This window comes from Mustela putorius, unplaced genomic scaffold (genome assembly GCF_011764305.1).
Source record: "Mustela putorius furo isolate JIRA1106 unplaced genomic scaffold, ASM1176430v1.1 tig00004007_pilon_pilon_pilon, whole genome shotgun sequence".
In the NCBI taxonomy this organism is placed as follows: Eukaryota; Metazoa; Chordata; class Mammalia; order Carnivora; family Mustelidae; genus Mustela; species Mustela putorius.
Window position 1 is genome coordinate 4103335 of NW_025422145.1, and position 23812 is coordinate 4127146.

General features: G+C 53.5%; 1 long non-coding RNA gene across 1 annotated transcript; it reads right to left on the reverse strand.

Annotated features, from left to right (window-relative positions):
* Positions 1-5272: 5272 nt before the first annotated feature.
* On the reverse strand, positions 5273-21976 carry LOC101683447. Its single transcript, XR_006604364.1, has 3 exons — positions 21695-21976; positions 5945-6040; positions 5273-5544 (listed from the first exon to the last, which is right to left on the reverse strand). It is a non-coding gene; the product is annotated as an uncharacterized LOC101683447 (long non-coding RNA).
* Between the last annotated feature and the right edge of the window lie 1836 nt (positions 21977-23812).

The following is a 23812-nucleotide window of genomic DNA, read 5'->3' on the forward strand; positions in this document are numbered from 1 at the left end:
AAACAAAACAAAAAAATAAAAAAAACCACCCTTGATCCTGGCTGCCCTGCTTCCTTCCAGGAGCCACTTGGCCAATCTTTTCCTGGGATCATCTTCTATCCCGTGACATCCCAGATGCCAGCCTGTCTGAAATGCGTACGGGAGGTCAGGGTGGCTCGAACTGGTTTCTGTGATTTCACATGGAGGTCCAGTTGGAGGGGATGGTGGCGTTGGCTGGGCCGTTGGATGACTGCTTATTAGGTCCCATTTTTTTGTGTCATCGCCAAGACAGGGGCTATAATACAGAAGCGAACATCACGTAACAGTCCCTGCTCCTGGGGGCGGACAGTCTAGCCAGGGGTCGGGGAGACTAGATAGGACTAAGCAGTTCATTAGACAAATAGCCCCGTGGTTACAGTGGGGCTGACTCTGAGCCAGAAAGGCTGGGCGCAGGAGAAGGGTGCGTGAGTTGGGGGTGGGGTGCAGTTAGAAGGGCTCTGGCTCGCCTGGTCCCACCTGGAATATCCTAGCAGTGGGGTGGGTTCCAGAAGGAGGCAGCTGGGCCAGGCAACCCGAGCAAGGGGGCCTCTGGGCTGGCAGAGTTCAGGGTCTGTCCTAAAGCAATTGGGAAAATGAGGACCCATTTCGGTTTCAAAACTGGGACGTGGGATACTTAGATTTAGGACTCAGAAAGAACACTCGGGCTGTCGGGGTTGGGGGGAGGAGAGATCCGAGTGGGCGAGGAAGGAGGCCACTGAAATGGCAGGTGGGCGGTACCTCCAGGGGACCTTGAGCTTGAAGCCCCAGCACTTATAAGGGGGCTCGTTGATGGTTCTCTCCAGCCTGCTCCATCCCAGGGCCTCGTGTCCTGGAAGACATCCATGGAGACGCCTTGCTCTGCCATCGCGTGACCAACTCTTCCTAGTTGGTCCAGTACCTGTCTGGGTTCAGCCCTCTGAAGTCCCGGTTCCCTGGAACCCCCAGGATGGTTGGTCCCCCGACTCCGGGACAGGATTAAGTGGGGCCAAAAGCCTGTTTCTCTCGCTGTGGGACGCTTCCCTACATCTTCTCCCCAAGCAGCTTAGACATAGGCTTAGCAGCTACTTGGCTGTGTGGCTGTGTGGCCAGAAGGAAGTTACGTGGCCTTTCTGGACCACTGTTTGCTCATTTGCACAAATAGAGTTTGAGCTGGAGAGCCTGTTGGTCTCGTGGCAGCCCTGATTTCTGGGCTCGGCTGCTGAATTTCAAAGTTTCATCAGTGCCTAGAGGACTGAGCACTGAGGACAGGGCCCCATACCCACAGTGTAGCCTTGGGCAAGCTACCTTGCCTCTCTGTCCCTCTAGTACTTAACTCATGATAGTGTGAGCACCAGAGTTCAGGGAAATTATTCTGTGTTTGGCATAGCTGGATACTCTGGTTCATTAAAAGTAAAGCTGGGAGTTCAAATTTTCATTAAATAGTGACTGCCCGTTTTCAAAACAATGTGGATGTGACTAAGCACATTTACATTTCAAGTTTCATGGCATGCACTTTATATTTACAGCATATACACTCTGTTAAGATTGCCTTTTACCGCCAAGTGTCTGGCTCCATGAGGTGGAGACTAGGTCCTTTTGGCCCCGTCCCCCCAATAATAGAAATTTCTTGAGTTAGTTGAGATCACATTATACCCATTGCACAGGTGAGAAGATCAAGGCTCGGGGAAGTTGAAGGTCCTGCCGTTAAGTGGTCAAATCAGAATTTACATCTGGATGCGATTCAGGGTCCTGTTCTGTCTGCGAATTGAACTCAACATCCTCGGGGGGCACTTCGAGGGGGGCAGGAGTGATAGAGAAGGGATTCAAGTAGACAGATGTGGGGAGGAGGAGCCCCCTGTGAAGATCTAAGAATTCTGTGAGGGGAGCAGCTACGGTGGCCCGGCATGGCACCGGCAGCCTGGCCTGATCCTCATGTGGACAGGAGCCTTGTGGAGGTTGTTTTCTCACATCGCTGGTTGCCATGGAGATGGCTGCGTGTCTGTGTGTGTGTGTGTGTGTGTGTGTGTACATGTGTGCATGCTGAGATGTACCTCTAGTTGGCTACCCAGGCTTGCCCCCGAGCTTCCAGCAGTGGGTGGGCAGACCAAGCCGATGCCCTCAAGAGAAGGGAAGGAAAAGGCTGGCATTCTTATTTTTATCCTGAAAAACTTCAAGCACATACAAGAGTATACACTACAGTGAACCCCAGCTACCCATCACCTGCCTTCCACAATCCCCAGCTCTTAGCTAATCTTGTTCTCTCTCTACCCCCTTCCCTTCGCCCCTCATCCCACATACTTTGAAGCACATTCTGGACATCAACCATTTCTTCTGCAGATATTTTTGCATATCACTAAAAAAAAAAAAAAAGAGGTTTTTTTGTTTTGTTTTGTTTTTTGTTTTTTAACCACCATCATTGCTCCCACAACTAAAGGTAGTTCCTTAATTTTAGCAAATATCCAGTGTTCAGTTCCTCTGGTTGTCCCCTAAATGTTTTCTTTCCAGTGGTTAGAATCGGGACCCATATAAGGTTCATACATTGTGATTGGTGGATGTATCTCTTATGTCTCCCTTAACCTGTGGGGACTCACGTCCTCCCTTTTTCTTCTCTTGCAATTTCCTTGTTGAAAAAACTGGGTTGATTGCTCTGTGGCACATCCTACAGACTGAGTTTTGTTTTTCGTATCCCCATGTTGCTGTTACCTGTGTTTCTCTCCTAGCTATAATTCTTATAAATCAGCTAGATCTAAAGCTCACTTAGATTCATGTTTGGGGTGTGTGTGTGTGTGTGTGTGTTTGTATAACCTTGCAGTGGCTGTTTAGTATTTCCATTTGAAGGCCTATAATGTCTCACTGTCCCTCTCTTTGACATTAGTAGCCATTGATGATGACTGGGTTGCAAAATCATGGCATACTAGTCCTATTCTTCTGTCTTTGATTGTTAGCTGGAATACTTCCATAAAGGGAAGCTTGCCCTTACCAACTACTGGGTTACTGCAAGCTATTATTCATACTAGAAAGGATAATTGCTTGGTTCTTTCCCTTTGACAGTTGTCAAAATAATGAGTTATTTTCTCAGCATCCTGAGAGGTAACAAATGAGTTTATGTTTTTCTACTTTTCTTTTTTTAAAGTTTATTCATTTGGGAGAGGGAGAGAAAGAGAGGAGAGAGCTTGCACACAACTGGGGGGAAGGGGCAGAGGGAGCGGGAGAAGCAGACTCCCTGCTGAGCAGGGAGCCCGATGCGGGGCTCAATCTCAGGACCTTGGGATCATGACCTGAGCTGAAGGCAGATGCCTGACTGACTGAACCACACAGGTGCCCCTGTATCTTGGTAACTTAGGTTTGAGTATCTTGGTGACCTCATAGATGTGGATATATACAACATGTTTGAATACCTTGAGGTAACTCGAATTGTCCCATCTTTGGCTAGTGGGAGCCTCTTCACACTATCCTCTGCATCCTTTTTGACATGGCCCCAGAAGTCTCTGACAGCTCCATGTGACCTGGGTGACCAGATATTTCAGGCTCACCTGTCCATTTCCTGCATCACACCTGGAATCAACCATATCTCCACAGAGTCCTGATTTCTGGTTAAAAGCGGTGTTTAGAGACCATAATGTGGGTGCCAGGGGTGCTTAGGTAGCTGCCGGACTGCTCATTCTTTCTCACCTTTTCCGGAGACGTGGTCGGAAACATATGCTTCATTTTGTCAGGCAAAATCTAGCAGGACTTCACCCTGATACTTTCAATTCAAATCTGGGGCTACGGGGTTTTCACTCTGTCTGATTTTGCATTTGCGACTCCTTCCTTCTCCAACAGTGTGACAAAGTGTGCTTCTAAAAGCAGAGCTCTTTGTGTGTCCCCTCGAGCAGGCAGCATGGGAGAAAGCACTTCAGTCTGTCCCCTCAGATGTGAACCTGAGCTCTCTAAGGAGGACACTTAGAGATGAGTCTGGAGGATGTCTGCTTCTGGGTCCATGAGAGGCCACATTCTCATGGCAGATGAACCAGCTCCTTCCCCTATCCCATGTGTGGATCCTCTCATCTAGCGGCTTCCAATCCTGCCTGCACACTTGAATCACATGAGGACTTAAAAAAAAAAATCCTCCCACAGGGCGCCTGCGTGGCTCAGTGGGTTAAGTCTCTGCCTTCAGCTCAGGTCATGATCCCAGGGTCCTGGGATCGAGTTCCGCATCTGGCTCTCTGCTCGTCAGGGAGCCTGCATCCTCCTCTCCCTCTCTCTGCCTGCCTCTCTGCCTACTTGTGATCTCTGTCTATCAAGTAAATAAAATATTTTTTTAAAAATCCTCCCAATCACAATTAAGTTAGAATCCTGGGGCCAGGACCCTTCCATCAGTATTATTTGTTAAAGCAGTCTGGGTTATTTTAATGTGCATTCAGGGCTTAGAATCACTGCTCTAGTCCCTGCTTCTTGGCCAAAGGGAGATTAGAAGGAAGCCAGGGATGATACAGAATGGTGCTGCCTTCGAAGCAGCTTGGGTTTGAATCCTGGCACTCCCAGCTCCTGCCTCTCAGATCACTGATAGAGCAATCCCTCGAACTTTCTGCCATAATCGAAACAGTCTCTGTCTCTTGCTGTGCTGCCTTTCAGATCACTGATAGAGCGATCCCTCAAACTTTCTGCAGTAATTGAAAGTCTCTCTGTGCTGTGCAGTCTCTGTCTCTTGCTGTGTCATTGCTGTGCAATGTGGTAGTCACTAGCCCGTTAAACTAGTTGCTGGTGCAACCCAGGAAGTGAATGTTCAGATTTTTTTAACCCTTAGCTAATTCACACAAAAATAGCCACATAAGACTAGTAGCTCCAGTCTTGGACAGCGTCACTCTGGAAAATGACTTAATAGCTACAAGCTTCATATCTGTAAAATAGGGACTAATCAGAGTTACTTCTTTGGGCCGTTGTCAGGATTAGAGATAATGTCTATTAAGCACATGGTGAACACAAGGCAGTCAATAAACACTGCTTCCTTTCCTTATTGACATCAGCCTGTCGCTCTTGGACCAAAAAACAAAAAAACACAACACACACACACACACACACACACACACACTACCACCACCACCACCAAAACTTGCCCAGAAGTTGAGTGATCAGAAGCACCCCACCACAGAGGCTGAAGATTCTAAGCCATTCCAGAGAAACTCTTGGAAAATAGTCCTTAATTGCAGAAGTTCAATTGCATCAGGAGGTTACCCGTTGCAGGGGTTGTATTTTGTTACAGATCTAGCCGCAGCTCAATAAATTAAGCAATCACTCAAAATAACATGTTGCTTTAATCCCCTCTTGGAACAATTTCAAGTTGTTCGGTTTTATATGAGCACAGCCCTTGAAGGGAGACTCCACGTCGTCTCATTTCTTTTTCCTCCATCCATCAGACCCTCTCCGGATAGATCTCGGTGGGCCCAGAGGAGGGACGATTCTGAGCCGCGCAGAACTCCTTTTATCAACCCTGGAGTGTTTTCCATCTTCTGGCCTTTATGCGCTCCATGGCTCACTTGCTAAAATTACTGGCAGGTTGATCTGAAACTAACACAGAAAGAGACACCTCTCAGCAGCCCGTTTCTGGACGCAAGAAGCAAACTCAAGGCAGCTTTTCTATTCTCTTCTCCCTAGTGGTTTATAATCTCACAGTAGAATTTCATTTCCCCTAGAAACTTGGCACTGGAGGTGTCAGCCGGGGAACATATTTGTTTGTGTAAATTAAAAGAAGAATATGTTTTGACCATATTTAAGTTCTAACTGCACTAAAGAAATAAATACTGACTTGCACAACGCTTCCCGCTGCACGGTTCTGGCTCACCTCCCCAAACTCGGCCTTTGTTTATAAAACCCAAGCTGAGGAGGACTCTGAACAGCTTATCACCTCAGAGGGGGGCCACGTCCACCCCCACCCCCACCCCCACCCAGGTCTGGCAAGTCTGTTTACCTCATTTGGACTTTTCTCCGCGTCCTTCCTGGGGTGGGCAAGGGCATGGAAACGGGTTCCCCTACCCACGAATTCTTGATGGGCACTGGACAGGAGCTGCAGAAATTAAAAAGGCATGTATCCTCTAGACAGAGATATTCTGCTTCTAGGAATGTACCCTATGAGTATACTTGGACACATGCCAAAGAGAGTATATGTTATAATGGCCAAAATCCTGGTGTTCACTGAAATGCTGGCCGGTAGGGGACAGGTTAAGTATAGTGCAATGCCAGAAGTCATTAGAAAGAACGAGGTGGGTCTGAGGGCTGTCACATCTTCAGGATGTATTGGAACGCCCCCGGCTTGCTTCATGTCACGGGCAAAAAAAGTGAACACACGTGAACATGCTTCGAAAATGTATGGAGATTATACAAAGTGCATGCAGCGGTTACCGTTCAGAAAGCGGAATTCGCGATACATCGCGAAGGGGTGGGTGTTCTGCATTTCCCACACTATTCTCTTCTGAACTGTTTTTCTTACCACCAGCATGGTTTTATTTTTAAAAACTTGGGGCAACTCAATAACCTGAAATCGTGTTTTTAAAAACGATTTCCATACTCTGGAGCAATATAAAATAATACTCTTCTCCTTACATATCTGTCAGGCCAATGGAGGGGTTATGGGAATCCTTGCTTTTCTGTTTCTTTTTCCTTTTTTTTTTTTTTTCCCTGAGAGAGGGAGGGAGGGGTAGAGGGAGAGAGAGACTCTTAGACTCTTTTTCGTTTTTTTAAAGATTTTATTTGAGAGAGAGAGTGAGAGAGAGAGAGAGAGAGAGAAAGCACAAGCCAGGAGGGAAGGGGAGAGGCACAGGGAGAAGCAGACTCCCCGCTGAGCAGGGAGCTCAATGCAGGGCTCCATCCCAGGACCCTGAGATCCCAATCTGAGCCGAAGTCCGATGCTTAACCTACTGAGCCACCCAGGCACCCCAGTTTTTCTGGTTTCTTTATTCAAATAACCTGGCGTGGGTTACACGGTGGTCCCAGAGAGACACTTAGAGATGCCCACTTTCCAGTCCCTGGAACCTGTGAATTTGAACTTATGTGGCAGAAAATGGGCTTAAGTAAAGGATCTTGAGATGAGGTTATCCTGGATAATCCAGATGGTCACTCCACGCATCCTTGGAAGAGAGACGCAGAGTCAGACACAGAAGTGTATGAAGAGCCAGGCAGAAATTGGAGCGATGTGGGCACAAGTCAAGGACCACAGGAGCCACCCAAGGAGCCACCGGAGGAGCCACGGGAAGAGCCACCGGAAGCAAGAAGACGCAAGGTACAGCTCTCCCCCTGAAGCACCTGGTGGGAGTGTAGCCTTGCGGGGTTATGGACTTCAAGCCTCCAGGACAGTGAAATCCTTTCTGCCGCTTTAAGCCTCTTGGTTTGTGTCCATTTGTTAGGGCAGCCCTAGGAAACGAACGCATCACATTTTGCACCTATAAAATGTGCAAAGCACATAGGTACTTTAAGAGACAAGTCTGCTGGTCCTGTGTTTTGGGGGGAACACAGAGAATGCATTCATGCACCCCACAAATGATATTTCCTGAGCATCTAGTGGGGGGCAAGCACCGGTCCAGGTCCCGAGGGGACAGCATGGAACCAAACAGAGATGCCTGACCAGCTGATGCTGACATGCCGGCAGGAGAGGAGAGATCGTAACTAAGATAAACGGCACACAGAGAAGGACCCGTGGTGGTGGCAAGGGCTGAAGAAAGAAAACATGGAAGACAGGAGCCAAGAAGGCCCCAGAGAGAATAGGGAGGGGTCGCTGGAGGGTAGGGGCTGTGTGTCCACTCGGAGGGAGACCTCTGAGCAGGGGATGCCAGCACAGAACGTGACCCTGCCAGGGCCCCACTGGTGGGACCAGGAATCAGCAGGAATGCACTCATCTTGTCCCCTCCTCTTCCTTCCCTACGTCCATTCTTTCCATGCTTGTTGTCCGCCTACTCTGCGCCAGCAGCTGGGGGGCGCAAAGATGTCCAGGGTCTCCATGCCAAGATCCTCACTCACGGCGGGGAAAACAGGCATGAACAGGTTTTCATTTGTGAAAACACAAATGTTAACGTGGTAGGGATGAGAGCTTTGGCCAGGATAAGCCACATGCACGGTCCCTGGTGGAGAGGAGAGGTGGGGGTATGCCGGGGGGTGAGGCTGGGGAGGCCGAGGCGAGCAGGAGAAGGGCCTGAGTCCAAGTTCCAGCTCCGACTCGGGGGGGAAATGAATGGTGGACGGGGTAGCACACGGACCTGGGCCTGGGGATTCTTCCATTCTCAAGGGCAGCAGGCCCACCTGGGGACCAGGAGTTCTGAGGAGAACCTACCCCTTTTAGTGTCACATAGCCCACGAAGAGGACATGGTCCCCCCCGTCCTAAACTGGGGTCTGCTGAGAAACCAGGGTCCATCTGAGGGACTATGGCGGAGTCATCACTCCGCTAGCTGGGATGGGCAGGGAGGGCTGAGCGGCTCCTGCATCCGGCACCTGTAAGGCTACGGGGTCAGAACTTGGCGCCAACCTCCCTCCATCCTCCCCACCCCAATCCCACCTCTCCTCTCTCCCTCTCGGCTTGTGGACCTCGGTCTCTGGGGCCACGGGTTACCATCAGATGCTAGAGAGCCGAGCTAATAAAGCAAACTTCCCACCCGCTCCAGGAGGGACAAGCCCCGATTGGCCGTGCTTAGGTCACATGACCACACTTGGACCAATTACTGTGGTCCGGCCCGGAAGTGGGCTGCTGGGCGGGGTCCTGTTTGTCACGTGTCCATGTTTGGACCACGTGATGGAAGGATGGGTGTGGCCAGCGGCCATCTTTGGCTGGATTCCCACCAGCGTCAGGTGTTTCAGCAGAAGTGGGGGTGGGGGTGGGGGTGGGGGTGGGAGGGAGAGCAGGTGCCTGCAAGAAAACCCCACAAATAACAAACAAAAAGAAACAACCCAGGGCGCCTGGGTGGCTCAGTGGGTTAAGCCGCTGCCTTCAGCTCAGGTCATGATCTCAGGATCGTGGGATCGAGCCCCGCATCGGGCTCTCTGCTCAGCAGGGAGCCTGCTTCCTCCTCTCTCCCTGCCTCTCTGCCTGCTTGTGATCTCTGTCAAATAAATAAATAAAATCTTAAAAAAAAAAAAAAGAAAGAAAGAAACAACCCAGAGCCATCTAACACCTCCAGAGTCATCTTCTGGCTGTGCTTCTACATTTACTTGGCAGAGAATGATCTCGATCTCGAGTCTGAAGCTTTAAGATCCCGCTGTACCCATCTCTCCCAACCCCAAGCTGCTGCCCCCAGGTTTTCAACCTCAGACCTGTTGTAGTTCTCTTCTGGCTCCCATCATTAGGTTGTTGTGAGCAAATTTAAAAAAATAAATAAATAATAATTTTTTTTTCTCCTCCTCTTTGGCTGACGATTGCTGCTTCTGCTAAGGGTGGGAACTGCGCCTGTCTTGTGGAGGGCTGCGCTGCCTTGGCTCCGTTCGTGCCCCTTCTGTGGCGTTGGGAGGCAACTGAGCAGCGAACGCACATCCCTTCACGCGCTGAACTTGCCGCAGACAGCAGGAGGAGGTACCAGGTCCTCCTCTGGTCTATCAAGGAGGCCCTCTATCCTCCGCGGACCCCTTCCCCGGTCGTGTTGTACATACCCCTCCACGACAAGGCTCTCTTTATAGAAGTCCATCGCTGGGCATCACCCACCCTCGGGGGGCTCTGAATTTCTGGTGTCTTGAGTAAGAAAGTAGACATTCTTGAGAGGAGACTCGATCAGCACAGGAAATAAGGTTCCTTCGGTTGGTGGAGGCTGTCCTTGAGAAGGCTAATGGAATTCTGTCTGAGCCGAGAGGGACTGGGTGCCACGATGGGCTGCCAGTGTCTGCCTCAGTGACCGCCTGCCTTACAAACGTGTCCTAGCAGTCCTGCCGCTGGATGGTTTGCTGACCAGTGGGCCTCTGTTCTGAAGACCACAGCCCCGTCATCTGCCATGAGATCAGAGGACACTCCGAGTCCAGGACAAAATGGTGCAGCCACAGAAAACAACCCCAGGCTCTTGGGGAGAAGGCTTAAGGCAAACAGCCAATTTTTTTTTTTTTAAAGAACTTATGACCCACATGTCAGCCGGGGTCATCTTCTCTTTGGAGATTCAAATGGAATGGGCTTGAACTCTGTCCCTTATGCCAGGGTCTCCCACAGGGGAGACCCAACTTCTCTTGGAAATCTTTCAGGAATTGGGGGTCAGGAGTGCTTGCGTCTCTCCTAGGCACCAAGGCTTACGTTCCTGTTGTCTCATGAATTAGTTCTGCTCGGGCATCCTTCTGAGGGCCTCATGGGCAGGTGACACGTACGGTCGCACAGGACCTGCGTTTGGTTTAATGCTCTGCCGTTGCCATCGTCAACTTCTGAATACTTTTTTGAACAAAGGGCCCCATATTTTCATTGTGCAAATTACACAGCCTTTTGGGAAATGCCCCCTCTCCCGTACCCTCTCTCTGCGCGCGTACACACACACACACACACCCGCTATCCTGCCTTTCAGTTATCTTCTTAGGCCTTAAGAGGTTTTTCATTCTATTTCCATTCTCACAGACTTCAGAGAACTGCCTTCTCTGAGGAGACGTTCCTTCCACAGCCAAGGCGTCCCACTGAGGTATCTATCTTTTTTTTTTTTTTAAGATTTTATTTATTTATTTGACAGAGAGAAATCACAAGTAGGCAGAGAGGCAGGCAGAGAGAGAGGCGGAAGCAGGCTCCCTGCTGAGCAGAGAGCCCGATGCGGGACTCGATCCCAGGACCCTGAGATCATGACCTGAGCCGAAGGCAGCGGCTTAACCCACTGAGCCACCCAGGTGCCCCCTGAGGTATCTTTCTAAACTATAACCCTTTCCTCTTTAAAAGTTACTCAGTCACAGCTATTAAAATTACAAGTTTCGGATCCCCATGGTGTCCTACTCTGGCAGTCACTAATAATTCCTAATAGTTATAAATTCCAAGAGCTTCATAATTTCCTCAAGAATAGCGAGGCCAATTCAATGTCTCCAGAGCTAGGGGTCTCTCACCTAAAATAGCTTAGTCACTTCACAGGGAGGAGAGAGAGGATGGGAGAGAACATTGCCAGGGGCCAAACCAGAGGCAAGTTTTTCAGGGTTGGGCCAATTACAGCCTGTGGGCCCCATTCGGCCCATGTCTTGTTTTTGTAAATGAAGTTTTATTGGAATACACAGCCATATCCGTTCATTTCTGTGCTGTCTGGGTTTTTTTTTTTTTTTTTTTTTTTTTTTTTTGTTATAATGGCAGAGTAGAGTAGCTGTGACACACACCATATGGCCTGCAAAGCTGAGAATATTTAGTATCTGGCCCTTTAGAGGGAAAGTCTGCTGGTCCCTGAGATCCAAGATCCAGGATTGAACCCCAGCTTATCACAGGAGCTGTGTGACCTTGGACAGGTCAGTTTCTCTAATTAGGTGCTTCCTCATCAGCAAGCTGAAGGCGCTAACAGTGTCTCCCTTATATGTTGCCTGGGCAATGACTTTATGTGTGTTAAGTGCTTAGCACGTATAAAGCACTCAGTATATGCTAATGGTTGTTATTTAGAAAAGAACTTTATAGGGTTATCAGACACAGTGGAGATCGTGCCTGTGAAAACAGTTGGTGAAAACACACAAATGTTTATTATTGTTTGAGATATCTTAAAGGCTTTTGAGATGATTCTCTGTTTCTCAGTAGTATCTATAATTTGGAGCTGTGAGAGTATGAAAGGCCTCTAATCTCAGAGGAAGATTCTCATTTAGTAGCCCAGGACATTACCCCCTTGACCCCCAGATGGAATTTGCACCTGTCCAGAACTAAAACCTGAGTATTTTTTTTTTTTTTAACTGAACTCTGTCTGCATCTTCTCCAATAACAGGTGCTAGGGAATCTGGGCCCACATGTCTCTAAATATCCATGCTGTCTCTGAGCTCCCCAGCAGAAGCCGTTCAACAGCACCCTCCTGCAGAGTGTTAGCAGGTGGGGTCGGGGCCGGAGGGGGAGGGGGGGGGAATGAGATGCACATCCCCACCCCCTTCAGGGCCTACCCAGAAGCCTGCTGTGACAGCCAGGGCTCACACTGCACCCCTGACGATCTGCTTTTCTGGGAGGCGTCCTATCAATCTGTTTGGATCAGCAACTACAGCAGCCTCCTCATTCATTCGCTTCGCTTCACAGACGTTAACTGAACAGCTAATATGCGCTGGGTCCTAGGAATATACCCGTGAACGAATGACAGTGGCTGCCCTTGGCCGTTGCCCCCTTGACTTCTCAGAGGGGCAAAAAGCAAACCAAGAAGTCTCTGGGCGATTCAGCCCTGGAAATGATCTTCCTGTTGTCCCCAGGATTTCCATCCCATCCCAAACCCTGCACTGATGGAAAATCACTCTGCACCCGGCTGTAGGTTCTGTGGATGGTAGGCGCTCAGAGGGACTGCTTTGGGGGCATAAATCAGATCTGGGCAGGGCTGGCTCCCTAGTTCGCAAAATGAAAACCTGGGTCCCTTGTGCCAAAATTACTAAAAATGTTCAGGTGACGACATCAGGTCACTCAAGCCAGGACCAGGCTCACAACGTGGGGTCAGACCCTGTCAGCTGGGAGTCTCCCTGCACCTCGGTTTTCTCGTCTGAACAAGGACCCGTTAAGGCCCATTTAAGGGCTGCTTACGGCTGTAAAGGTACACGAGGTATGTCAAGTGCCTATGAGAACAGTCCCTGTTTGTTACTCTTAGAAAACGGTTATGCCTTGGGCAGCGCATGCTCAATGGGAGCTCTTCAGGGACGTGCGTTTATGACCTCCTCACCGCAGCCCTGCCATGTGGGTTCTATTATTCTAGCACCTCTGGACGGGGCAGCAGAGCCCAGAGAGGAGAGGGAGCTTGCCTGAGGTCACATACCAGTCAATGGAAGAATCTGGATTCAAAAATGTCCAGATTCAATCCAGGACATCTGGCCCCTGGTCTGTGTGTTCTTAACCCACCTGTGTGTCCCAGGAGTCAGCAAGTGACTGAGACACCCCTGAGTGCGCACACAGGCAGGGGTGCACGCCCCTTCCCCGAGACCCTAACACCAAAGCCTAGGGTGTGAAATTTCCTCCCTAATGTGGGGTTCTTTCTTTGCCTTCTCTTTCGTCTGTCTCCTGACTCAAGGGGGGATCCCCATGAGGACAGAGGCTGTCTTGCTCCCGGCTGGGCTCTGAGCCCCTGGCCTGGTGCTCTGCACACAGCAGGCCCTCCACAGCCCCGAGCTCATGAAGGGTGGCAGGAAGCGTCTAGCCGAGGCATTCTGATCCGGAATCGATAGTTGTTAATTCTCAGAATTTCAGGACTGAGTGGCTTAAGAATTTGTTCCAGAAGATCCCGTAGCTAAAGAAACCGTCTCATTCCCTTCTGGCTTTTCCACCTGGGGTTCTCCCCACCGAGTGGGAGAGAGGCATGGAAGGGGTGCCTGAAGACCCAGCCCCCATCCTGGCCGGCACGGGGCGGGGGCATGGGTTGTGCTCAGGCAGCTGGGCCAGCAGCTGTCCGCCAGGCTCTTGGTGCCTGCCCCAGCTGGCCAGCTGGGCCCCGATGCCACCCCCCACCCCATGACACAGCAGAAAGTGAAACCAGAGTCCGCCCCTGCTGGCTGCGACCGAGCCCTTGCTGTTTCCCTGTAAAGCCACCCTCCCAGGAGGGTGGGCAGAGAGCTGGTGCCCGGGCCTGGCGCGGGGTGGCCTGTCGAAGGAGTGTCCCTCTGGGCTGAGGGCACTGCTGTGGCCCCTGCCCTGTCCCAGGGCCACGGGTGCCATTTGTGAACCGCAGTAGCTGCCAGATGGAGCCCTGTGACTTTCTCGATCTGGGACACAGGATTTATTCTTCCCATCCCACTGAGAAACCAAGGCCCAGAGAGGTGTCATGGGGAGGAGGAAGGGCTCTGGGTCTTGACGATCCTATTGGCGAGAGACGGATCTGAGTTACGGCGGGTCGGGGGGTAGGGTGGGACGTGATGTCATTGGCGTGGGTGTGCGGCGGGGGAGGGGGGCAGCTTTGAGAAGGGGGGACCTGTGACACCCAGGCTGCCATGGGCGGAGCCCGCCACAGATTTGAACTGGCAATCCAACTTATGTGGGTGCCAAGAATCACTGAGACACACACGAATGCGAAATTAAGGGGGCCTAGGAAACTTGACCATCTCGACTTCTGCCCCATCTTTAGGCCACCTCTACTATACTTTGCTTAGTATTTTTCTTCCAAGCCACGTACTCTCTTTCACTTATGTAAGCTGCTACAGAAAAGGGGTCCTTCTATCCGCTACGCTCAACTGAACCCAAGTGCTTGCTGCCAACAGAAATCAGCCGTACAGGGAAATAAATACCGAGGAGAGGAAATGGCACGTGGAACCGGCTGCCCCTTCCGGTCGCTGGGTAGGTCTGCGCATCGGACCTGGGAGGCGGCTATTCTAACCTGTGGGTTTCACACAGAAGGAGACAGCCGCTCAGAGAGGTTGAGCCATTGGCCTGGGGTAACACAGCGGGCGTCCCAGGCGCAAGCAGGCTGATTCCAGAAACACGTGCACGCTGCGGGGCTGCGCTCTCCCCTCCTCCAGCCACCTCAGCCTGTAAGGCACGCGTTAGGAAACACCAGGACTAACACCTTCCCCGGTGAAGGCTCTAACGTCCCCATTTTCAAAGCACCTTCGGGGCTCCTACAGCCCGAGTTCACTCCAGCAGTGGGTGGCAACCGCCAACGATTCGAGGCCAGAGCCTGGAGGGTGGCCCCTCCCGTGGCAGAGAGGGAAACTGAGGCAGAAAATGGGAACACAGCCTGGCTCAGGGATTGGGATGGGGAGAACGCCAGGGCTGGCCAGGGTCCCTTGCCAAGGTGAAGATCCCAGAGGCCCGGCTGGAAGGACCAGGCTGAACGGTGAGCGCTGCGTCACCCGCCTGGTCAAACTGGTAACACTTGCTCCTTTTCCACCTTTCTCCCCCTACCCAGAGGCGGCGCCCAGTCCCCACAGCGGCCGGTTCCCGGGCCTGACCTCCAACACTCTGCCCCTGGAGGGCAGAAAAAGCGCGATTAGCAACCAGTGTCTGTGATGATGCCTTTTTCCTTCTCGTGGCCGTGGCTGGGGCAGGAACCCGTCATGCGCCCTGGGTGAGTGTAGGGGACATTGTGTGTGCAGAGAGAGCTTGGGGGGGGGGATGTCTTTCTCTTCTTTTAGTCGCTGGAGGACCTCCGAGATGCCGTTCCCAGCTGGCCCAGGGACCCCGAGGAATACTGCAAGAGCAATAAGGATTTTTAGGGGCATTATGATAGTGGAACGGAAACACATCTGCCCCCAAAAGTCCCTCATTTTCCCTGCGGTGACAAACCAGCTGGGCAGGAAGTGGTGGCTCTCGGAGCACCAAGAGCCAAACTAAAAAGGAAAAAAATGTACGAAGTTAGTGCAAACGTTCAACAAGCCAGAGCTTTCAGGGTACATGGCCGGCCCTTCCCAGCTCCCCCAAAAAGACTGATGATCCACGGCTGATAATCGGCTACACAGGTCGCCGTGCAGCGGCTTCGAAAACAGATGTGCCTCCTCTGTGCCCGGAACACCGAGATCAGGGATCCCAGAGCCGGTTAGAAGCAGAAGCATCAGTCCGTGACACAGACTGACCCTGAAGCATCAGGCCACTTCCACGATTCGCCCGTGACATTTCCCCAAGACCCTGATGGATTCCTCTAGAACTCTCCTTCCCGATCTAAGGGAACCACGCATGGGTCAGTACCTCCTCATGTGGAACGTGGAAAAAAAGTCAATGTGGAAACCCAGGGGGAAAGACCCGGACAGGGGAGCAGTGGTTTCTATGGCCATACATGGCTGATGGGGCAGAAGCAGGTACAGACAGGGGGGAAGTCCTGCTGAGGTCCAGGACACCATCTCTCAGGTCTGACTACTAGAGGTCGAGGACTGAGAAGCCCAGCGCACTGGCTTCCCTGGGGCTGGCAGCCAGCAAGCTCTCTGTGGGTGCCGCTCCCCTATGCCGGCTGGCACCCCCGGGCCCCGAAAGGGTTAACCTTTCCCTGGTTGCTGACACCCGAGCAGGAGGCTGCTTGCTCAGCAAGCTGGCCTATCACACTGGGCCATCGAGAGGAGAGAGAGGCTGAAAACAGCCTCTGCGAGCCCTGGGAATGGAGGCCACCTCACTTATCGCCACTGAACGAGAATAGGATGCAAAGCCTTCCTGGGACTCAAAGCCTTCCCGGCCCAGAACCCGCTCCCCGAGTGCTCGCGGGCTTCTGGGCACCTGTTGCGCGGCCCCTGAGCTCTGGCAGGGACGCGGGGCATCTGTGCGGGTGAGCACCCGGCCGCTGGGGCCAGGCCGGCAAGGGGGCGCGACTCCACACTCGCCATGTGACAGCTGGCGGCCCGGCCCGGATCTCTTCTTTCAAGCAGCACCTAAAATACTCTCTGGGTGAAACAGAGGCTAAATATGGCATGGCCTGCGAGTGCCTGGTCTGGACCTTCGAATGCCATTGTAAGATACCATCAGGAACCCACAAGGCCAAGTGGGTGTCCCGTGGGACTGGCTGACTTGGGTGCAACACGCCTGAGCTGGCTTCTTTCCTGCAAGTTCCACTCCAGGATGCCCACCCGGTTCTCTCTCGGCTGCTCCCTCACCCCCTCCTCGCCAGGCCGGCTCGGGGTCCCCTCATCTGCCCAGCAGGCCCTGTGACGGGCCTCTGACGCTTTCTCCCCACTTGTGGGCTGCGACCCTTACCCTGCTAGCCTGGGTCTTCCTCGCTGCCCGACGGAAGAGGGCTGGGGAAGGCAGCAGCTTGCACGGGTGGCTCGCACAGTAGCGGACATGCTGCTGGCCCCGTGCCACGCCCCCTGGGCCCACCCCAAATGCAAGGATCCCCGAGAGGACTTCCAGCTGGCCTGCCAAAGCACAGCTCTGCCCCTGAACCTTCTAGACTCCCATCTGCTCCCGCACAGGAGAATTTGCCCCAAGCCCCTAGGACAGCCTCATCTGTTTCCCTCTCAGCATCTGGGAGGCTCTGCTTAGGGAAGTGGGGTTCTGCCCTTGCCAGAGAGCACGTGGTAAACGGGACAGTTTAAGCCCTGCAGTCTCTGGGGAGGCCACCCTCAGGAGCCAAACACCCCTCTTCTGGCCAACAAATGCTGCCGGCCGGAGGAGAAACACCCCCCCCCCCACCCGGTGCACCTGTCCAAGGGCTCTTTTAGGCTCTGGTTCGTGCCTTTAAGGCAACGTTCGGGCCTGGGCTGGCCGCAGTCCAGGCTGCCTCGGGCAGAGATGCCAACAGGCCCGGGCACTGATCTCACGCACGATTCCAACAAGAGAGCCTAGTTTTCTGCACGCCTCTGAGAGCTTTCACACCACGCTGCACAGCTAAGTTCAGGCGCAAGGCGGCCAACACCTCCCTGCCCTGCGGAGGCCAAGCAAATCCTGGACAAAAGGCTCCATCGTCCCCGTCTTCCGGGTGCATTTTTTTTTTTTAATTTTTTATTTTTATAAACATATATTTTTATCCCCAGGATGGCTCTCCTGTGACACCAACAGCAATTTCACTTCCTACGTGTGTGTGTCTCCCTTTCATGGAGCGGTGCGGCCCGTCAGGGGACACCCGAGAAACAAGTTTACCCTGTGGCTCCTTAAATGCACATGCTTGATAGAAGGAAGATGATACACAATCCGCAACTTGAGGGCTCTGACTGTAAATACTGACATGCCTCCTACCCCCTCAGATGCCAGGCAGGAGACCAGACGAGGGCTGGGGGCTCAGGCAGGCGGCAGCACCCCAAAGCTCACTCCTTCCCAGTTCTCTATGTCATCCATCCTTTTGCTCAAGAAACCTGCGTGGCTGCTCGGCCTATACAGTCGGTGGTGGTTTACCTCACGGTCGTGTGGTGGTTTTGTTTCCCTCATTCTGTACATAAACAGCACGGGGTGGGGGGGAACTGTACATGTTCCTGAGTTTGGGATGCTGGGCAAAGAGAAAGTTCCAGAACCATGTTTCATTTTGTTGGTGTATGCACTTTTTTTTTTTTTTTTTGGCAAGTGACTCTAAGGACCGAGTTTTCCTTAACCATGATCTGGCTAATTTTTATCCTTAACCGTCCCCAACAAATGAGCTGTATTTACTCCACGATCAAAATGAAAAGAGGGTGAGCTGATCTGCTACTAGAAAGCCATACCTTTACCTGGCAAGAATCAGCTTTCTGTTCTTAATATAAGGTGGAGTGTGTGTGTGTGTGTGTGTGTGTGTGTGTGTGTGTTGGGGGTGGTGCTAGGGAGCAAGAAACGGGCGTGTTCCCTTGTAGGGACTTTCCCACCTTTCATTGGTTTGAGTCATAAACGCATGTTTTATTCTTAAGTATTTCTCTCCTTGCACTAACCCCTCTAGATCGTATGATCCCCCTTCGAAACATTTGTGTCTCGATAAGATTCGCCAGATCGTGTATATTACTAAGAACTAAATCCAAAGTTCCTAATTTTTTTTTTTTCTTTTGGAATCCACACCTCTAGGAGGTGGGGGGTCCGGCTGGGGAGAGCAGAGAAAATTTCACACAGAGAAAAGCCAAAATGCGTTCAGCACATTCAGCAGTTCCTTGTTAATTTCTGTGTGTGTCTGCGTGTGCGTGCGCGCGCGTGTGTACGTGTGTTTTCTTATCGCTGCAGGCAGGGAGAGGGAGGAATAAGCAAAGGAGCTGTGATTCTCTGCGGAAGTACCAGACCACCGAAGACTTCTCTCTGCAAAGTCCTGATTTGCAAGCCTCTCCCCATGCCACCCTGCCTGTTTCCAGACTCCGAAGGGGGGAAAAGTTGCGCTAAATGTATTCAGAGTTACACGCGCCGTGGCAGGGGCGGCTACGTGTGCCACTGCAAACGCTCGCAGGAAAGCAGACTCGCTTCACACCCCGCACGAAACTCTGTCTGATTTTCCCCACTTCGCCATCCAGGCACGTTAACATACGGCTTCACCGCCTGGATGAGAGCTCAGTGTCTTGGCGCGACGTTCCCCGTTCCGGCCTTGTTAATTCACGCAAAACCCCGGATTTGTACAAGTATCATTACAGGCTAATTTGGCGAGATATCCTTATTTAGCAAAGCAAATAGGATCTGACAGCTCTCTGGGGTGGCGGGGGGTGGGGGGCAACGATTCAGCAAAGCACAAACACAATTTGTGTCACAACGTGACAATTTCCCATCAATGAGCCACGCTGGGACGGTGGACTCTCGGAAATTGTGCTGTTTCATCGTGTCCCCTAACAAAGAGAAAGAACTCGGCAAGTAAAGAACTGTTTTTGCCAAGGCCCCGGCGTGCAAATATCATCTATGTGTACATGTCTCCTGTCTGTCACAAACACAGAAGCTCCCATCAAGAACCCTGTGTTCCAGAGTTCTCCCGGTACAGCTCACTTTCCTGTTCGGTGCTGTGGACATGCGACTGAAATCCAGGTTTGCAAGTAAAATCAACTTAAGGTATGTGGGTGTCTGTACAGGTCACAACCGCCGGAGGGCAAGGCTGTGTGTGTGTGTGTGTGTGTGTGTGTGTGTGTGTAAATTAAGACAACTTAATAAGGTGAATACTCCGGGCTGAGCATTTGTGCCCCATCACCCTTGTCTTAAGAGAGCTCCCGTGAACACACGATCCTGAGTTTCCTATAAAAATGGCTCAGAGCAAGGCACCAAAGAAATAGTCTGTGTTGGAAGTCAGCAGAGGGGTGCTCCTGAAGACAAATCTAACGTCATTACCATTCAGAGCTCCAACGGTGTTTGATTTGGAGGGTGTCAAGGGGGGACAGCACTCATTCCGTTCAAATCCTGTCCTATACGACATCTCATTAAACCACTGAAGGAAGAAAAAAATTGTACGATTCCCTTCTCTCTTTCTGGCCTCCCAAGGCGAGAGGCTCTTAAAAACTTAGCAGGTTCAACAAACTGAGTGGTGTGTGCGACCACACATTGCGTGTGCACACACACGCATACACACACACACAAGAATATCCACCCCCCCCAACAGCCTTTCACTTTTACCAAAAGTAGCAAACCGCCCCCCCACCTTCTCCAATCAGCTTTTAGACATGCAACTTCGAGGTGTTAGCTCTTGGCTCTCTCTCCAGCGGCTGCTGGGCCTGAGTCCCTCGATGTTTAGAATGACCCCAAAAGCGGGACTTTGTGGGCCAGTTGGATAAAACATAAACTCATCTCGCCCTCAAAACCCCGATTCTGGGACCACAGCCTCCAAAACCTTTCGAAAGAAGTGTGTTCCCTTCCACAGCTCACGGCCCTGGGGCAGGCGGCCCGTGGACGCAGGATTTTGGAGAATCCTGGATAATGAAAGGAAATCTTGGGTTTGCCTATAGAGATGACAGCTGATCTCACTGAAACGCCAGGATGGTGGTGCGAGGGTTGGGGGCTGGTCTTTTGCCCACCCCCAAAGCCAGTATCTTTCCCCTCTCCTGCCCCCAGCCCCACAAGTTGGGCCCAAAAAGCTTTCCCTGGGAAGATGTGAGGGCTGGGCCCCCGAAATGTCCCTCAGCAAAGCGCAAAAGGAGTGCCCTCGGTGCCGCATCCAATCCCCACCCCCCACAGCCAGCTAAAGTTTAGTTATTTATGCCCTTAATTGTCCCTCATTAAAGTCAAATTTGCTGATTGCCCCGATTGGGGGAAAATTATTTCCACCTTAATAGCTCAATTAGCCTCTGGGTTCCGAAAGGGCCAACCCCCCCCCTTTTCTCCCCATTTTAAACCCCCTCTCTTTTTCACAACTTCTCCTAAAAATAAATTATAAATATGGATGTGTCCTCAGAGGATCTGAGCGGCACATTCCAACGCTCCCCACGGTGGGGACTGGAAGCAGGGGAGAAGCAGAAAAGCCACTCCCCCCATCCCCAAATCAAAATGTCTCTCCCCCCCCCCCACCCTTTTCTACCCTAACTCTTGTCAGAGCAACACGGTGTGGTCTCGGGCCCTGGAACCCCAGTCTGCACCCCGGAACCTAGTTGCATGTGTCGTTCCCCACCACCACCACCACCACCCCGGGCTCCTGCCCATCAAAAGCTAAGCCAACGTGCTATGGCCGCCTGCTCCTCGGGGGGGAGGGAGGGGGGGGCCGCCAACTTTACTTCGGGGAGGCGATAACTCTCTGGGGACTGTCCTCCCCTGCTTTGCCGGCGGTCCCCGGGGCCCGGGCCGAGCATTCGAGGGCCGCGGGGCGCACGTGGAGTGGCGGGGCGCGGCGGGCGCGGACGGGCGAGCGGGCGGCCTGCTCTCGGCGCGGCATTGATATCGGGGTCACGCAGCGAGTCAGTTTCCCGCACGGGCTTTCCGGGGTGGGGGCGGGGTGGCTGCCTTTCCAACCGCCCATTAATTTCCAAGCCCCAGCATTGGGAGGTGGGGGGGCTGCCTCGCCCCGATCCCACCTCCTCGCCTAACACGCCCCTCTCGGGAGCCGGGGAGGGGGCCGGGGAGGTAGCCCAGCCCCGCCGCCTCGGGGGGCGGCAGCGGCGGCGGGTCGCAGCCCAGACAAGCGTCTAGCGCCGGGTCCCCGGAGAGCCGAGCGCTGCCCCCGCCACCACCTCCCCGCTCGCGTCCCCACCCCCCCCCCCCCACAGGCGGCCGCCCCGCACCCCCTGGGCTCGGGGGCCTGGGCACCCACCTGCCGCGGCCCCCGCCCCGGCGCGGGGGGAGGGTGCCATGCAGGCAAGAGGGGGGACACTCACCGCCGCTGCCTCCTCCGGGGGCGCAGGGGGGCCCCCCGGGGCTGCGCCTTCCTGGGCTCCCGGGAGGCGTGCGCGGGGTGGGGGGCGCCCGCGGGCCCTGCAGCCTCCGCCTCGATTGGAGCCCAGCCTCAAATCCTTCACCGCGGGTGGGGGGTGACTTCCAGAGAAAGATCCCACCCCTCCCTCCCCAGACAGGATCCAAGTGATGGGCGGGGGGCGTAGAAAATCCTTTTCTGCGGAGAGCACGGAGCCGACGGGGCTGCACCCGGCCTCCACGGTCCGCTGCCGCCACAAAGCCGCGCCCCCGCCCCCCCCGCTCCCCCCTCCCCCGCTCTCCCCCCCCCCCCCCAACGCCCTACGGCCGGCCCGGGGCGGGGGCTGGGCCGGCCGGGGGTTGGCGGCGCTGGGGAGGCGGCGGCGGCCCAGGCGGGGCGGCTCCTCCCCTGCCCCGGAGAGAGGGCGAGAGCCTGGAAGCGGCGCGCGCCCGCCTGTCCGGGTGGGGGCTGGGGCGGGGGCGGGGGGGGGTACCTTCCTAGAAACCCTCGCCAAATATAGTCAGCGGATAGGGGCATTCCTAGAAATGCGGCGGCGACGTCAGCCTCGACCTGTGGGGGCAGAACCTGGGGTTCTCCAAACTGGGGTGTGGGGGGGGGGGAACGGACGAGGGAGGGAGAGATTCCCCATTTCCAACACCCCGTGGGCCGGAGGAGGGAGCCTGGGCTGGGCCTCCCTTCTGGGGGCGGGCAGGAGTCCTCCACATGCGCTCCAGGGATCCCTCGGCTGGGGTGCAGGGTGCCTGAATGGGGACACATCTACTTAAGATTCAGACTCGCCCCCAGATCGGCTAGCCTCTTTTGGGAACAGGCGGTGACAGTGCCAGCAGGCGCTTTTAGCCTTTCCTCCCATTTTCATCGTCCCATGAACAAACAGTGGAAGTTGGGGCAGCACCCAGAGGGGCCCCCGCGCCTGGTCACCACCCTAATCCTAACCTGCTCCGTGATAACCGGCGTCCCTTGGAACCCCAGTTTTGGAAACAGGAGGGACATGCTCTGTTCCCAAGAACTCCCCACATACCAACCCGCTTTCGGGCCAAAACATAAAGTTGTGCTTCTCCCCCTCCTCCCACCTGCCCCTGTCCCGCTCCAGTGTCACTTTGGTGCTGCTTTCCAAGCCGCAGCGTCAGAGAGATCTGCTGGAAATGGGGGGTAGGGCATTGAGGGTAACTTCACCTGGTGAAGATCTGTCGCCTGGCGGGACACCCCTTGCATAAGCTCCATAAGGTTCCCACGGTGAGAGGGACCCTCCCCTACAGCTCAGCCCCTCCTGAAATCTGCCCTACCTGCATCCCTTGCCCAGGAACGTCCCCCCCCCATCATCCTACAAGTGTCCCCTCTTGCCCCAAGAAGATCCAAATAACTGAGACATGACTTGTCCCCTCTACTGACCAGCCTCTTTTCGAGCAAACGTGACCGCACTGAGCCTCCCAGGATCATAAAAAATGTATTTGCTGTCCTCTGTTGGCCAACACGTGTCACACGCAGAAAACACATCGCCCAACCCGGTGGGGCCTCTGGATGCCATCAAGGGGATCCCAGGGACCACAGCCAGGTGGTGTGAGCCGGGTAGACCCCTCTTCTCCTTCTTCCCCCTGGGGAGGCACCCCTACTCCTCCACCTCCACTTTTGTGGGGGAGTCCTGGTTTGTAGACACTGCACTGATCTTCGACTCATTGCTTTGTGTCTTATGCCCCTTAGCCCCAGCAGGGTTCTAATTCCAGAAGCCTGGAGGGTAGGGCTCAGAGAGAGGCAAAGGCGGCTGTGGAGGGGAAGGCTCTGGGTTCACGCGGGGGGTGGGGGGGGCGGGCAGGAGATAGTTTCTTCCATAGCAACTTGGAGGGGAATGTGGCACAGGGGGAATAGGTCAGATGCCACTTAGAGCAAAGGGCTGATTACTGATAATCAGCGGTCCCCCACTTTGCTCCTAGAGACCTACTGTGCGCCAAGCACGGATGTATACTAGCTTGCTGAGCTCTGCCCGTTTTCCGGAGGAAACAACTGAGACTTTGAGGTCAGTTGTTCTTGGATCCAAGCTTGCTGTGTGACAGGCCCAGAGCTGACC